The sequence below is a fragment of the Helianthus annuus genome, chromosome 13 (genome assembly GCF_002127325.2).
Source record: "Helianthus annuus cultivar XRQ/B chromosome 13, HanXRQr2.0-SUNRISE, whole genome shotgun sequence".
In the NCBI taxonomy this organism is placed as follows: Eukaryota; Viridiplantae; Streptophyta; class Magnoliopsida; order Asterales; family Asteraceae; genus Helianthus; species Helianthus annuus.
In genome coordinates, this window is record NC_035445.2 from 169,701,763 (window position 1) to 169,716,274 (window position 14,512).

Here is a 14,512-nt window from a genome sequence, read left to right on the forward strand (position 1 = left end):
GTTTGTAAAAATTGTAAGATCACCATAGAAAGCGAAGAATTCGAAATAGATCTCATTCCTATGACTTTGGGGGAATTCAAAGTAGTAGTAGGGATGGATTGGCTATCCCGCTATCACGCGGAAATTCGATGTGAGGCGAAAGTCATTCATCTACTCTCACCTAGTGGGGCTCGAATAAGTATTCATGGAGAAAGAAAGCTCGAGACAAAACTGTGCACGATTGTCGAAGCAGTAAAGTACGCAAGAAATGAAGGAAGGGTCTACTTGGCTTATGTTGTGGATACAAGACAAAAGGTACCTGAAATTGGAGAAGTAGAAGTGGTGAATGAGTATGCGGATGTGTTTCCGGATGAATTACCGGGATTACCACCTGAGCGAGAGGTGAAATTCCGAATCGAATTAAACCCGGGTGCCAAGCCCATGGCTAAAGCTCCCTATAGGTTAGCTCCCACTGAAATGCGAGAGCTAATGACGCAGATACGGGAATTACTCGATAAGGGTTTCGTACGCCCGAGTGTGTCGCCTTGGGGAGCCCCGGTACTCTTTGTGAAAAAGAAAGACGGCACGATGCGCATGTGTATAGATTATCGAGAATTGAACAAGTTGACCGTGAAGAATAAATACCCTTTACCTCGAATAGATGATCTTTTTGACCAACTGCAAGGAGCAAGTTGGTTTTCAAAAATCGATTTGCGTTCGGGGTATCATCAACTTCGGGTACGAGAAGAAGATGTTGCGAAAACTGCGTTCAGGACCCGATATGGGCATTATGAGTTTTTAGTAATGCCATTCGGGCTGACTAACGCCCCGGCCGCTTTCATGGATCTGATGAATATAGTATGTCGACCCATGTTAGATAAGTCTGTTATAGTGTTTATAGATGATATCCTCGTGTACTCTCGGAGTAGAGCCGAACATGCAAATCATTTGCGTGAAGTGTTAGAGATTCTTCGGAAAGAGAAGTTATATGCAAAATTTTCCAAATGTGCCTTCTGGCTTAGAGAGGTGCAATTTCTGGGCCACGTCATTAATAAGGATGGTGTCTTGGTAGACCCAACTAAAGTAGAGGCTGTTGTGAATTGGGTTCCTCCTAAGAACCCGAGTGAGGTGAGAAGTTTTCTGGGTTTGGCTGGGTATTACCGAAGGTTTATACAAGATTTTTCCAAAATATCGTTACCTTTAACCAAACTAACCAAGAAGAATGAGAAATTTGTGTGGGGAATTGAGAAAGAAAAGGCATTCCAGACTTTGAAGAGTAAGCTGTCTGACGCCCCAATTCTAACCCTACCCGAGGGTTCAGAAGATTTGGTAGTATACACTGATGCTTCACATCAGGGTTTGGGGGCTGTCTTAATGCAACGGGGTAAAGTGATAGCATATGCTTCAAGGCAGCTTAAACCACATGAAAGCAACTACCCAACACACGATTTAGAGTTGGCTGCAGTAGTATTCGCGTTGAAACTGTGGCGACATTATTTGTACGGAACTAAATGTACCATATATTCGGATCACAAAAGTCTCAAGTATTTCTTCGAACAAAAAGAATTGAATATGAGACAACGAAGGTGGTTAGAATTAATTAAGGATTATGATTGTGAAATCCTTTATCATCCGGGAAAGCCAATGTTGTAGCAGATGCGTTAAGCCGGAAGGAATACCCATCACCCATACAAGTTAAGTCAATGAAAATGACTGTCACCCCTAAACTTTTGGAGACGATCAAAGAGGCTCAAATAAAATCCTTAAATGGTGATCCAAAGAAGGAAAGAATGAAAGGCCTGATTGGGGAATTAAAGATGAATGCCGATGGCATCATGACCAAGTATGACCGAATCTGGGTACCTTGGTTATCCGAGGTGAAATCATTATTGCTAGAGGAGGCTCACAAATCTCGTTATACGGTACACCCTGGAGCTACAAAAATGTATCAGGATTTAAAGAAAGGGTATTGGTGGCCTGGAATGAAACGAGACATTGTTAAGTACGTGGCGAAGTGCTTGACATGTTCCCAAGTGAAGGCGGAGCACCAAAAACCATATGGTAAATTGCAATCTTTAGAGATACCAGTTTGGAAGTGGGAAGACATAACCATGGATCTTGTTACAAAGCTTCCCAGAACGAAACGAGGTCATGACGCGATTTGGGTTATAGTCGATCGACTTACAAAGAGTGCTCACTTTTTACCCATACGAGAAACTATTTCATCCGAAAGGTTGGCAGAAATTTACATGAATGAAATAATTGCTCGTCACGGAGTACCCGTGTCTATTGTGTCGGATCGTGACACAAGATTCACGTCTCGATTTTGGCGAAAATTTCACGAAGATGTGGGCACGAACTTGCGATTGAGTACCGCATACCATCCGCAGACGGATGGACAGTCGGAGAGAACTATACAAACGTTGCTAGATATGTTGAGGGCTTGTGTCATAGACCTTGGGGGTAACTGGGACAACCATTTACCGTTAGTAGAGTTCGCGTACAACAACAGTTATCAAAGTAGTATCAAAATGGCGCCATACGAAATGTTGTACGGTAGAAAGTGTAGAACTCCTGTATGCTGGGGAGAAATCGGGCAACGGGAACTCGCGCCTAAAGATGTTGTGGCAATAACGAATGAAAAGATTGATCCAGTCCGGGATCGTTTGAAGGCGGCGCAAGACAGGCAAAAATCCTATGTCGATAAAAGAAAGCGCCCTATCGAATTTCAAGAAGGAGATCGAGTGTTTTTAAAAGTCTCGCCATGGAAAGGTATAATACGGTTCCGCAAACGGGGAAAATTGGGTCCTCGGTACATCGGACCGTTCAGAATAGTGGCCCGTATTGGTAAAGTGGCATACCGGCTAGAATTACCCCCGGCACTAAATGGGATCCATAACACGTTTCACGTGTCTCAACTAAGAAGATGCCTCGCGGACGATACAGCGCATGTGTCACTTGATGACATTGAATTGGATGATAAAATGAATTATGTTGAAAAGCCGGTAGCTATCAAAGATTCCAAAATGACGTACCTACGAAACAAGGCCATACGAAAAGTTTTAGTGCAATGGCAGCATCGGAAAGGATCGGATCTAACCTGGGAATCCGAAGATGAAATGCGAAAGCACTACCCGTCTCTTTTTGGTACGTATTAAGGTTTCGGGGACGAAACCTCTTTTAAGGGGGGTAGATTTGTAACATCCCAAAACTTATAAAATAGAATGCTTTAACACTTAAAAGTATTATATAATTAGTTATGGTAATTGTATTAAAATCTAAAGAAAGTTTATAAAATATGGAATGGGTTATAAGGATCAATAAACCTAACTTGAGGGTTGGTAGTGTAAATTTAGAAACATATGAATTAAAGAAATTAAAAACCCAGTATTTGTGGGTTGTGTGGGTCGCGACCAGGAAGGAGGAACAAAGGGGAAACCCTAACCACTTCAATTAACATCAAAATTCAGCAAGTTTATGAAGGATTAGAGTCAATAATTGAATGCTAGTGTCTAAATACCTTCTAATCCAAGTGTTTTGAGCATAAGGTAAGATCAAATTTCATAATTTGATGCTTGTTGATGAACTAGGGTTTATACCAATTCGTGATTCAGTATGAAATTAGATTGCATGTGAGTTGGAATCATCATGTAGAAGGTGTATTGTGCTTAAATTTGATTTACTAAAGATTTTGGGAAAAACCCACTTGTTTAGTATGATAGTGAGTAGGCAATTGAATTAGTTGAGTAAATCTTCAAGTAGGATTGTATGAATGATAGAATATTGGTAAATTATATTGTGTAGAATGAATGTTTGAACATGAGTGGTTGATTATGTGAAAGATGATATATTCTAGTGAAATTATGCTTAAGGTACATGTACATAAGGCTTGAGAAGTTGTACGCTCACTAGGTGTTTGATTAAATGCCTCAATGACAATCTAAGTAGTCTTGAATAAATCATGAGCAAATGGTTTTGTATGTTTATAGTTAATGCATTGTTGATTGTTATATAAGTGGCATTGATACTTGAAAGTATGATTATGATTATAAGGATTATGATCTAAATAAGAACGAATTCATGTAGGATCGAAAGAAGAAGGAGCTAGTTCCGGATCACAAACAAAGGCACAAGATCGAGGTAAGTTCGTTACTTACATGTTTAGTTGTGAGTTTATTGATATTGTATCCTTTGATAATTGATATTCAATTAAGATAAATGTTTCAAATGAGAACGTGAAAGTAGGAATCCTTATCGGTCCATAGTGGTTGGGTCGGTTTGGGTTCGGATGAGAAGGAATTTAATGGAAGTTTTCTCCTTGATCCGTACTAAACGGGTTATTGGAATTGAATGAGAAATAGTTGTGTTTATTTGACTAGAATGAATTGGAATGAAATAAGAACGTTTGGAAGATATCTTGTAAGTCCGAGAATATGTATTTGATAGAATGAAAATGCCATGCATACTACACTAATAAATTTTGTTGAATGATTGTAGGCAAAGCACAAGCGTAATTGTCATTGCGTCGCTCGGAAAGGAACACACCTTGATCACCCGTGATACGCTTCCGCCTCTTTTGTAGTAACTTTGAAAGTTAAAAGTTTTTGTAATGTCTAGTTGTGTTGAAGTCTTTAAACTTTAACTAGTTGTTTGCAAATATTTAGTTCTTAAAACTCGATGTTTGAAATGGTAGTTTGAAATGTAATGTTCTTTTGGTGTTTTGTTGAAAGTGACGTTGTTCAAGTATTTGATAAACTAAAAACAGGGAAATTGTTCAAGTTATGAACGGGTCATGCCCAAATTTTGAATTTTTGGTGATTAAATTATGTGTCGTTTTTGTAATCTTTCAAGCATGAAATTAGAGGGTGTTACATTCAGCAAGGCTAGGTTGTGAACTAGACTGTCTTTGAGATTCTGAAACTCTAGGTTTTCTCGCATTAAGACAAGGTAGAAGCCACTGCTTTTTGAGTGACTTCCGAACAGGGCCGGCCCTGAGAATTCATGTACGATGTTCGAGCTTGAAAAACGTGCCCTTAGGCCTTAACGAAATTGGGTATTGAGCTCACTAAAGGTCTAAACCTAATGCCAATGGGCTAATAACTAATCTAAACCGTAAAAATAGTTTTGTAAATGGGCCTATGTTGGTGTTTGTATGGGTATACCCCATTAAATTATTTATTTTTACATATACATATCGGAGTTTTTAAAAAAATAACGTGCCCTTTGAAATATCGGGCCCTGGCCGGTGGTCCTCCCCGTCCACCTTCAGGGCCGGCCATGCTTCCAAAATTACTGGTTCTAGTAACTTCCAAGGGTCTTCCAACATTGACTTGTTAAAGAAACAATCGAGCCGTTGTTCTTCTGCTGATACATGATTATGGCCCCGCCCTCGCCCTCCACCCTGTCCTGACCCACGACCTCAATAAATGGTTCTAGTAACTTCCAAGGGTCTATAAAACCGGGGGTTCGAAAACATATATACCCAAAAATTTCTATACGAAAACTACACTCTCCACTACTAAGCGAAAAGTTTGTGGGGTCGGCCGCCCCCTCACGCCCCTTAAAAGCTTCACCCATGCCCTCCTTGACTGTAACACCCCGAAAATATTAATGCTACGTTTTAAACTAAATATCAGTAATAAGTTAAGATAAAAGACTAGGAAAGATAACTTAGTTAGTAGGTATCTTAACATAATATGACAAGTATGATTAAATGCCCTTTCTATAGCTTATGTATAATTGAGGGACCAAACTTGTCAAATTTGGAACTTGAATTATTATTAGTAAAACAGCACACCAAACACACACCTAAGTGTGTGTTTAGTCGAACAGAGCTTAGGGCGACCAGGAGGTTTCTCCATCAAACCCTAACATACACAAAATTCACCAATTGAGGGTTCAAATCAAGTCCAAATTAAAATCTGAATATAGATTTGTGATCACCTTGGCTAAGGGATCGTAAGGTATGCGAAATTTCATGATTTGGTTCTATCTTAAATTTTAGATAAATTCATGAGATTCAAATCGAAGCATGCATGATAGTTGTTTTGATTAAATTAATGTATAGGGATGAACCCTAGTTGATTTCTTGTTGAAACCTAGCTTAATTCTTGTAGAATGCATAATCACCATTAGAGGTGATATGAGAATTTTGTAGAAAAGTATGGAACATTAGGATTATGATGTTATCCTAGTGTAATTCATGTTCTATGAAATAGGTTCAGAATTTATTGATGTGAAAATTATGTGAAATTGCCTAAATTGATGTTTATCATGGCTAAATGACAAATGTTAAACTTAATTATGAATTGTGAGAAATCATGCACATAAGATGCTCGATAAAATGCCTAAAAGACATTGATTGACACAAATTGTAGTGTTGGTAAAGTAACAAGCTTTAGTCATGAGCCGAAAGGTTCTAATGGTAATTGGCTTGTATGTTTTAGGCAACACGAGCGAGGCGTCGGGAAGTCAAGCCGGTGCGGACGCTAGTTTAAAGGGAAAGCTTTGAGGTACGTGGCTAACGCTTCGACAATATCGTTAATTTAGTCTTCATGATTAATGTTTGCTAGTTATGAATAATATAAGGCTGTAATGGTTTGGTTGCTTGAATGAGGGACTTCATGATGGCAACCCAAACGGATTACCAAGGGTGGGTACAAACCGGGTAAAGGGAGTACCTTGTCCATAGACCATAAACCCGGTGTTGGGTAATGGGAGAATTTGTGTTAAACACGCAAACCGGTAATGGGAGCGTGGGTGTCGAAACAAGGAACCCAAAACGGGTCACACTTGTTGCAAAGAAATGTCCCGTATTGTGCTTTGGTATCTTAAAAGTGCAAAAACTGGAATAAACGGGTCAAAACAGCAAAACGGGAAAATATGCAGAAGCTACCGTAAGTTACGGTAGCTACCGTAACTTACGGTAGATGATGATCTCTTACGGTGGTTCTTTACTGATTTACGGCAGGCCATAGTTGCCCAGTGGCCACCGTAACTTACGGTGTCCACCGTAAGTTACGGTGGAGCCCTGCCAATTTTGTTAAACTTTGTTTGTTTTCATAGTTTGAATCCGTTTTAAGCGTACTTTCGATTATGCGTAATTTCTAAGGATTCTCACACTAATATTTGTAAATTTTCCGGCTTCAAGTATGTTAAGCAAGCGGATGATGATCAATTCAAGGCTCACGAACCGAACACATTCGAGAATTAGTTCCGCAACTTTTGTCTTAGTTAATCATTAGTGAAACCTTGTAATAAAAGAAATACTTAATTATCTTATTATTGTTTTGGAAGGTTGATAAACTAGTATGTACTAAGTTAACATTAATATTAATGCTTTGTTTCAAATTGATCATGAAAATTCTTGTCTTATTGGTAAGAATTAGTACAATTAAAATTATAGTGTTACAAGTTGGTATTCAGAGCTAAGGTTAAGGAGAATTGTGTTCGGTTCAAGGCTTGATCAACATCCGGTAAGAATTTATTTAAAGCAAATTAAATTTAAAAAGATTAAAAATGGTAACGATTTATTGTGTATGGGAGGAGTATAGTGATATACTCGAACCCGGGAAGTACACTTAGTATAAATGATAAGGCAAAATTATATACTTGGCCGAATAATGAGTACGAAGTCTCATGTAAAGGCATGAGAGTGATTGAACAAGATTATTTATCGAATCATTTTAACATTTCAGTAAGAAGATGTCGGGAGGTGCTAGTGACAATGTTCTATCCCTCACTACCGACGAGTTGAAAGAGAAGATTGCCGAGGAAGCGGAAGGGCCATTGAAGTTAGCCTACCAAGATTTGTGGAAAGAATGCAAAACACCTTACTTTCGACTATGGAGGAAAGGATTGCTGAATTAAGAGAAGACCTTACCAATGATAGAGGCAAGGTTAAAGAAAAGAAAGGTTGTTCTTACAACAAGTTTATGGCGTGTAAACCCCAGATTTTCAATGGAGAGGTAGATCCAATTGCTTGTCAAAGGTGGATAAGCGATATTGAGGGTGTTTTTGAACGAACGCATTGTGATGAAAGTGATTTCGTGGCTTATGGAACTGGCCAACTTAGAGGCCAAGCCAAGGATTGGTGGGACAACCTCAGAAACGAAAGGGGTGTTGAAGCAATAAGGGCAATGACTTGGGAAGATTTCAAAACACCATTCCTCAAACATCATAGCCCCAAGGCAATGATATATAAGATAAAGGAGGAATTCATGCAATTGAGGCAAAAGGGTGAAACCGTTGATAAAATTACGGGGATGTTCATGGATAAGCTCAAGTTTTGTGATGACTTGGTCAAAACTGAAGAACAGAAAATCTATTACTATCACACCATGCTTAGGGCTGAATATAGGGAGTTCATGACCCCCTCACAATATGAAAGCCTCACCGATATAATCAATGCGGCGCAGGAACGCGAGATTGAACTAAAAAGGCAAGTTGAAAGAGGTGAGAGAAGGGCCTTGGATGAAAATCCGAGTCCCGCAAAAGAAGCCAAAGGTAGCTGAATCTTCGAAGAAAGGAAGTGCAAAAGGAGGTTCTCCGAGTTGCAAAACATGTGGACGCACTCATAAGGGTGAATGCTACTTCAAGAACAAACCTTGCGTGGCATGTGGCAAGATAGGGCATGGGGTTGCAAATTGCCCAGACAAAGTAACGGTGTGCTAGAAATGTTACCAACCGGGTCATAAAAAGTCAGAATGTCCGGAATTGATGGGAAAGAAAGAGAGTGCTGACTCTAGGTATGAAACCCCAAAAGCTAAGGCAAGGTCGTTCCAAATCACTGCTGCTGAAGCAAAAATGGAACCCGATGTGGTTACAGGTATATTTACTGTAAATTCGATCCTTGCACGTGTTTTATTTGATACGGGTGCGAATAAGTCTTTTGTTTCACATAGATTCATTCAAAACCCCTTGTTTACATTAACGAAATTACCTATGCCAATGGAAGTAGAAGTAGGTAATAACAAAAGTTTTATTGTTTGTGATGTATGTCGAGAATGCAAATTGAATATCGATGGCGAGGAATACTCCATTGATTTAATACCCATGTCCATGGGTGAATTTCAAGTGGTCGTTGGAATGGATTGGCTATCCTGCTACCATGCTAAAATGATATGCTTACGTAAGGAGATACACCTAACGTCTCCGAGCGGAAGGCGTGTCATCATCTATGGGGAGAAGGCTTGTAATCCCATGATATGCTCGATGGTAGAAGCCCGCAAGTTTATACTACACGGGTGTAAGGCATATTTAACTTACGTACGTGACGTCAAAAAAGAAACGCCAAGGATTGAAGACGTACCTGTGGTGCGTGAATTCGAAGATGTCTTTCTCGAGGATCTTCCGGGAATGCCACCAGAGCGCGAAATAGAGTTCGAGATTGAACTGACTCCGGGTGCTAAACCAGTTGCTAAGGCACCTTATAGATTGGCACCGTCGGAACTGCAAGAATTAATGTCTCAGTTACAAGATTTACTTGAAAAGGGATTCATCCGGCCTAGCGTGTCTCCTTGGGGAGCTCCAGTGCTATTTGTAAAGAAGAAGGACGGGCGCATGCGAATGTGTATTGATTACCGAGAGTTAAACAAACTCACGGTAAAGAATCGATACCCACTCCCGAGAATCGACGACTTATTCGATCAATTACAAGGCGGTAGCTGGTTTTCAAAAATCGATTTGAGATCGGGTTACCACCAATTAAGGGTAAAGGAAAATGATGTACCAAAAACGGCATTCCGAACACGATACGGACATTTCGAATTTCTCGTGATGTCTTTCGGATTAACGAATGCGCCCGCGGCTTTAATGGACCTCATGAACCAGGTTTGCAAGCCGATGCTCGATAGATCGGTGATTGTCTTTATAGACGACATCCTCGTTTATTCAAGAAACGAGGCGGAGCATGCTACCCATTTACGAGAAGTATTGGAGGTATTAAGGCGGGAAAGATTATATGCTAAATTCTCAAAATGCGCCTTCTGGTTACGAGAGGTGCAATTCTTAGGGCACATCATAAGTGCCGAGGGAATATTGGTGGATCCGTCAAAGGTGGAAGCGGTGACAAAATGGAGCCCTCCAAAGAATCCATCCGAAATTAGAAGTTTCTTGGGGTTGGCAGGTTACTATCGGAGATTCATTCAGGATTTCTCCAAAATCGCAGCGCCGTTGACCAAATTGACCCGCAAGAATGAGAAGTTCGTCTGGGGAAGCGATCAAGAAAAGGCATTTCAGACATTAAAAGAAAAGTTAACCTGTGCGCCGGTGTTGACTTTACCGGATGGTACGGAGGATATGGTAGTGTATTCGGATGCATCACACCTAGGCCTTGGGTGCGTGTTAATGCAAAGGGGAAGGGTGATCGCATATGCCTCTAGGCAACTTAAGCCGCATGAAACAAAGTATCCGACTCATGATCTTGATTTGGCGGCCGTGGTCTTTGCCTTAAAAATCTGGAGGCATTACTTGTATGGTGTGAAAAGTACTATTTTCACTGACCATAAGAGTTTGAAGTACTTCTTCGATCAGAAGGAGTTAAACATGAGGCAGAGACGTTGGTTAGAAGTGGTGAAAGACTACGACTGCGAGATCCACTACCACCCTGGAAAGGCTAATGTGGTGGCGGATGCCCTTAGCCGAAAGGAGGAATGCGCTCCAATTCGAGTGCGGTCTATGCAGTTGGTAGTAACTTCAGGCTTGCTTAAGCAAATCCGAGAAGCCCAAACCGAAGCGGTAAGGGAAGAAAATTGGAAGAAAGAACGTATAAAAGGGATGGTAAAAGACCTTACGGAAGGAAGTAATGGGATGAAATACCGGAATGATAGGATTTGGGTCCCAAACACATGTGGTGTTAAGAGTCTCCTGCTTGACGAGGCTCATAAGTCTCGCTATTCGATCCATCCCGGAGCGACTAAGATGTATAGAGATTTGAAGCAAAACTATTGGTGGCCGGGGATGAAAAGGGACGTGGTTAAATATGTGGAGAAGTGTTTGACTTGTTTACAAGTCAAAGCGGAGCATCAAAAACCATGCGGTAAGTTGCAACCATTAGACATTCCAGTTTGGAAGTGGGAACAAATTACAATGGACCTGCTAACCAAACTGCCCAGAACCAGCCGTGGTTTTGATGCCATTTGGGTAATTGTGGATAGACTAACCAAAAGTGCCCATTTCATCCCAATCCGGGAAACCTATACGTCAGAAAAGATGTCGGAAGTGTACACTAATGAGATAATAGCACGCCACGGAGTGCCGGTATCCATCGTGTCCGATAGGGATACCCGGTTCACTTCAAGTTTTTGGTGCGATTTCCAAAATCAAATGGGAACTAAATTGTTCATTAGCACCGCGTACCATCCTCAAACGGATGGTCAAAGCAAAAGAACAATACAAACATTGGAAGATATGTTACGGGCGTGCATAATTGACTTCGGGGGTAGTTGGGATGTTCACCTGCCGTTGGTTGAATTTTCATATAATAACAGTTACCACGCAAGCATTGGTATGGCTCCGTATGAGATGCTATACGGTAGGAAGTGCCGAACTCCGGTATGTTGGGGTGAGGTTGGTCCGCGTGAACTTGCACATAAGGATATAGTCGGACTCACCAATAAAAAGATTGACATAGTCCGAGCTCACCTGAAAGCGGCTCAAGATCGACAAAAGGCGTATGTAGACAGACGAAGAAGACCAATAGAGTTTCAAGTTGGCGATAAGGTGATGCTGAAGGTATCGCCATGGAAAGGAATAATCCGGTTTAGAAAAAGGGGAAAGTTAAGCCCAAGGTTTATTGGGCCTTTCAGAATCATCGAGCGAGTCGGTAGGGTGGCATACCGTCTCGAACTGCCTGCGGAGTTGAGTGGGATACATAGCACGTTCCATGTATCACATCTCCAGAAATGCCTAGCTGACGAAACCGCGTATATCCACTACAACGACATCGAGGTGGATAATAGTCTTAACTACGCGGTGAGACCAATTGCGATTTTAGACCGTAAGGTGAAAAGCTTGAGAAACAAGATGATTAATCAAGTAAGGGTCAAATGGGAACACCGAAAAGGATCAGACACCACTTGGGAGTCTGAAGAGGAAATGAGACGACTCTACCCTACACTTTTCGGTACGTGTATAAATTTGTGTCTTATACATAAACAGGTTTCGGGGACGAAACCCTCTTTAAGGAGGGTGGACTAGTAACACCCCGAAAATATTAATGCTACGTTTTAAACTAAATATCAGTAATAAGTTAAGATAAAAGACTAGGAAAGATAACCTAGTTAGTAGGTATCTTAACATAATATGACAAGTATGATTAAATGCCCTTTCTATAGCTTATGTATAATTGGGGGACCAGACTTGTCAAATCTGGAACTTGAATTATTATTAGTAAAACAACACACCAAACACACACCTAAGTGTGTGTTTAGTCGACCAGAGCTTAGGGCGACCAGGAGGTTTCTCCATCAAACCCTAACATACACAAAATTCACCAATTGAGGGTTCAAATCAAGTCCAAATTAAAATCTGAATATAGATTTCTGATCACCTTGGCTAAGGGATCGTAAGGTATGCGAAATTTCATGATTTGGTTCTATCTTAAATTTTAGATAAATTCATGAGATTCAAATCGAAGCATGCATGATAGTTGTTTTGATTAAATTAATGTATAGGGATGAACCCTAGTTGATTTCTTGTTGAAACCTAGCTTAATTCTTGTAGAATGCGTAATCACCATTAGAGGTGATATGAGAATTTTGTAGAAAAGTATGGAACATTAGGATTATGATGTTATCCTAGTGTAATTCAAGTTCTATGAAATAGGTTCAGAATTTATTGATGTGAAAATTATGTGAAATTGCCTAAATTGATGTTTATCATGGCTAAATGACAAATGTTAAACTTAATTATGAATTGTGAGAAATCATGCACATAAGATGCTCGATAAAATGCCTAAAAGACATTGATTGACACAAATTGTAGTGTTGGTAAAGTAACAAGCTTTAGTCATGAGCCGAAAGGTTCTAATGGTAATTGGCTTGTATGTTTTAGGCAACACGAGCGAGGAGTCGGGAAGTCAAGCCGGTGCGGACGCTCGTTTAAAGGGAAAGCTTTGAGGTACGTGGCTAACGCTTCGACAATATCGTTAATTTAGTCTTCATGATTAATGTTTGCTAGTTATGAATAATATAAGGTTGTAATGGTTTGGTTGCTTGAATGAGGGACTTCATGATGGCAACCCAAACGGATTACCAAGGGTGGGTACAAACCGGGTAAAGGGAGTACCTTGTCCGTAGACCATAAACCCGGTGTTGGGTAATGGGAGAATTTGTGTTAAACACGCAAACCGGTAATGGGAGCGTGGGTGTTGAAACAAGGAACCCAAAACGGGTCACACTTGTTGCAAAGAAATGTCCCGTATTGTGCTTTGGTATCTTAAAAGTGCAAAAACTGGAATAAACGGGTCAAAACAGCAAAACGGGAAAATATGCAGAAGCTACCGTAAGTTACGGTAGCTACCGTAACTTACGGTAGATGATGATCTCTTACGGTGGTTCTTTACTGATTTACGGCAGGCCATAGTTGCCCAGTGGCCACCGTAACTTACGGTGTCCACCGTAAGTTACGGTGGAGCCCAGCCAATTTTGTTAAACTTTGTTTGTTTTCATAGTTTAAATCCGTTTTAAGCGTACTTTCGATTATGCGTAATTTCTAAGGATTCTCACACTAATATTTGTAAATTTTCCGGCTTCAAGTATGTTAAGCAAGCGGATGATGATCAATTCAAGGCTCACGAACCGAACACATTCGAGAATTAGTTCCGCAACTTTTGTCTTAGTTAATCATTAGTGAAACCTTGTAATAGAAGAAATACTTAATTATCTTATTATTGTTTTGGAAGGTTGATAAACTAGTATGTACTAAGTTAACATTAATATTAATGCTTTGTTTCAAATTGATCATGAAAATTCTTGTCTTATTGGTAAGAATTAGTACAATTAAAATTAGATTGTTACATTGACCGAGCCATGATTGGAGCTATTCTTGAAGTTGGGTCTAGGACTAGAGTACCCGAGCCCTGAAACACTATCTGGGCTGTTGGTGAAATGGGGACTAGGGTATCCATATTGCCCTGAACCACCGGTGAAGTGAGTTTATGGAATTATGGGCTAGGAAAACCGACGCCTCGTGGGCCATCGTAACCTCTAGGATGAGGACTATTGCCCCTACAATTGGGTAAAGTGCTACTTTGTGGTGGGTTAGAGATTTGCATAATATCCCGCCGTTAACCATCTCTCCCCCAACTCTTCTCCTCTTCCCCGACTCGATGAATACTCACCGATTACACCACCTCTCTCCTCTTCCCCGATCATCGAACAACCACCAGCACTCCTTCCCCACTCGGTAAACCCCATTCCCCGATCAAGTCCCCGCAACCACTCCCTCCACCCTTATAGTAACAAGGGTAAATAGCAGTTTTAAAAGCATAGGTGACAATTTAAGTTTGAGTTGTCATAAGTTGACTTGTTTG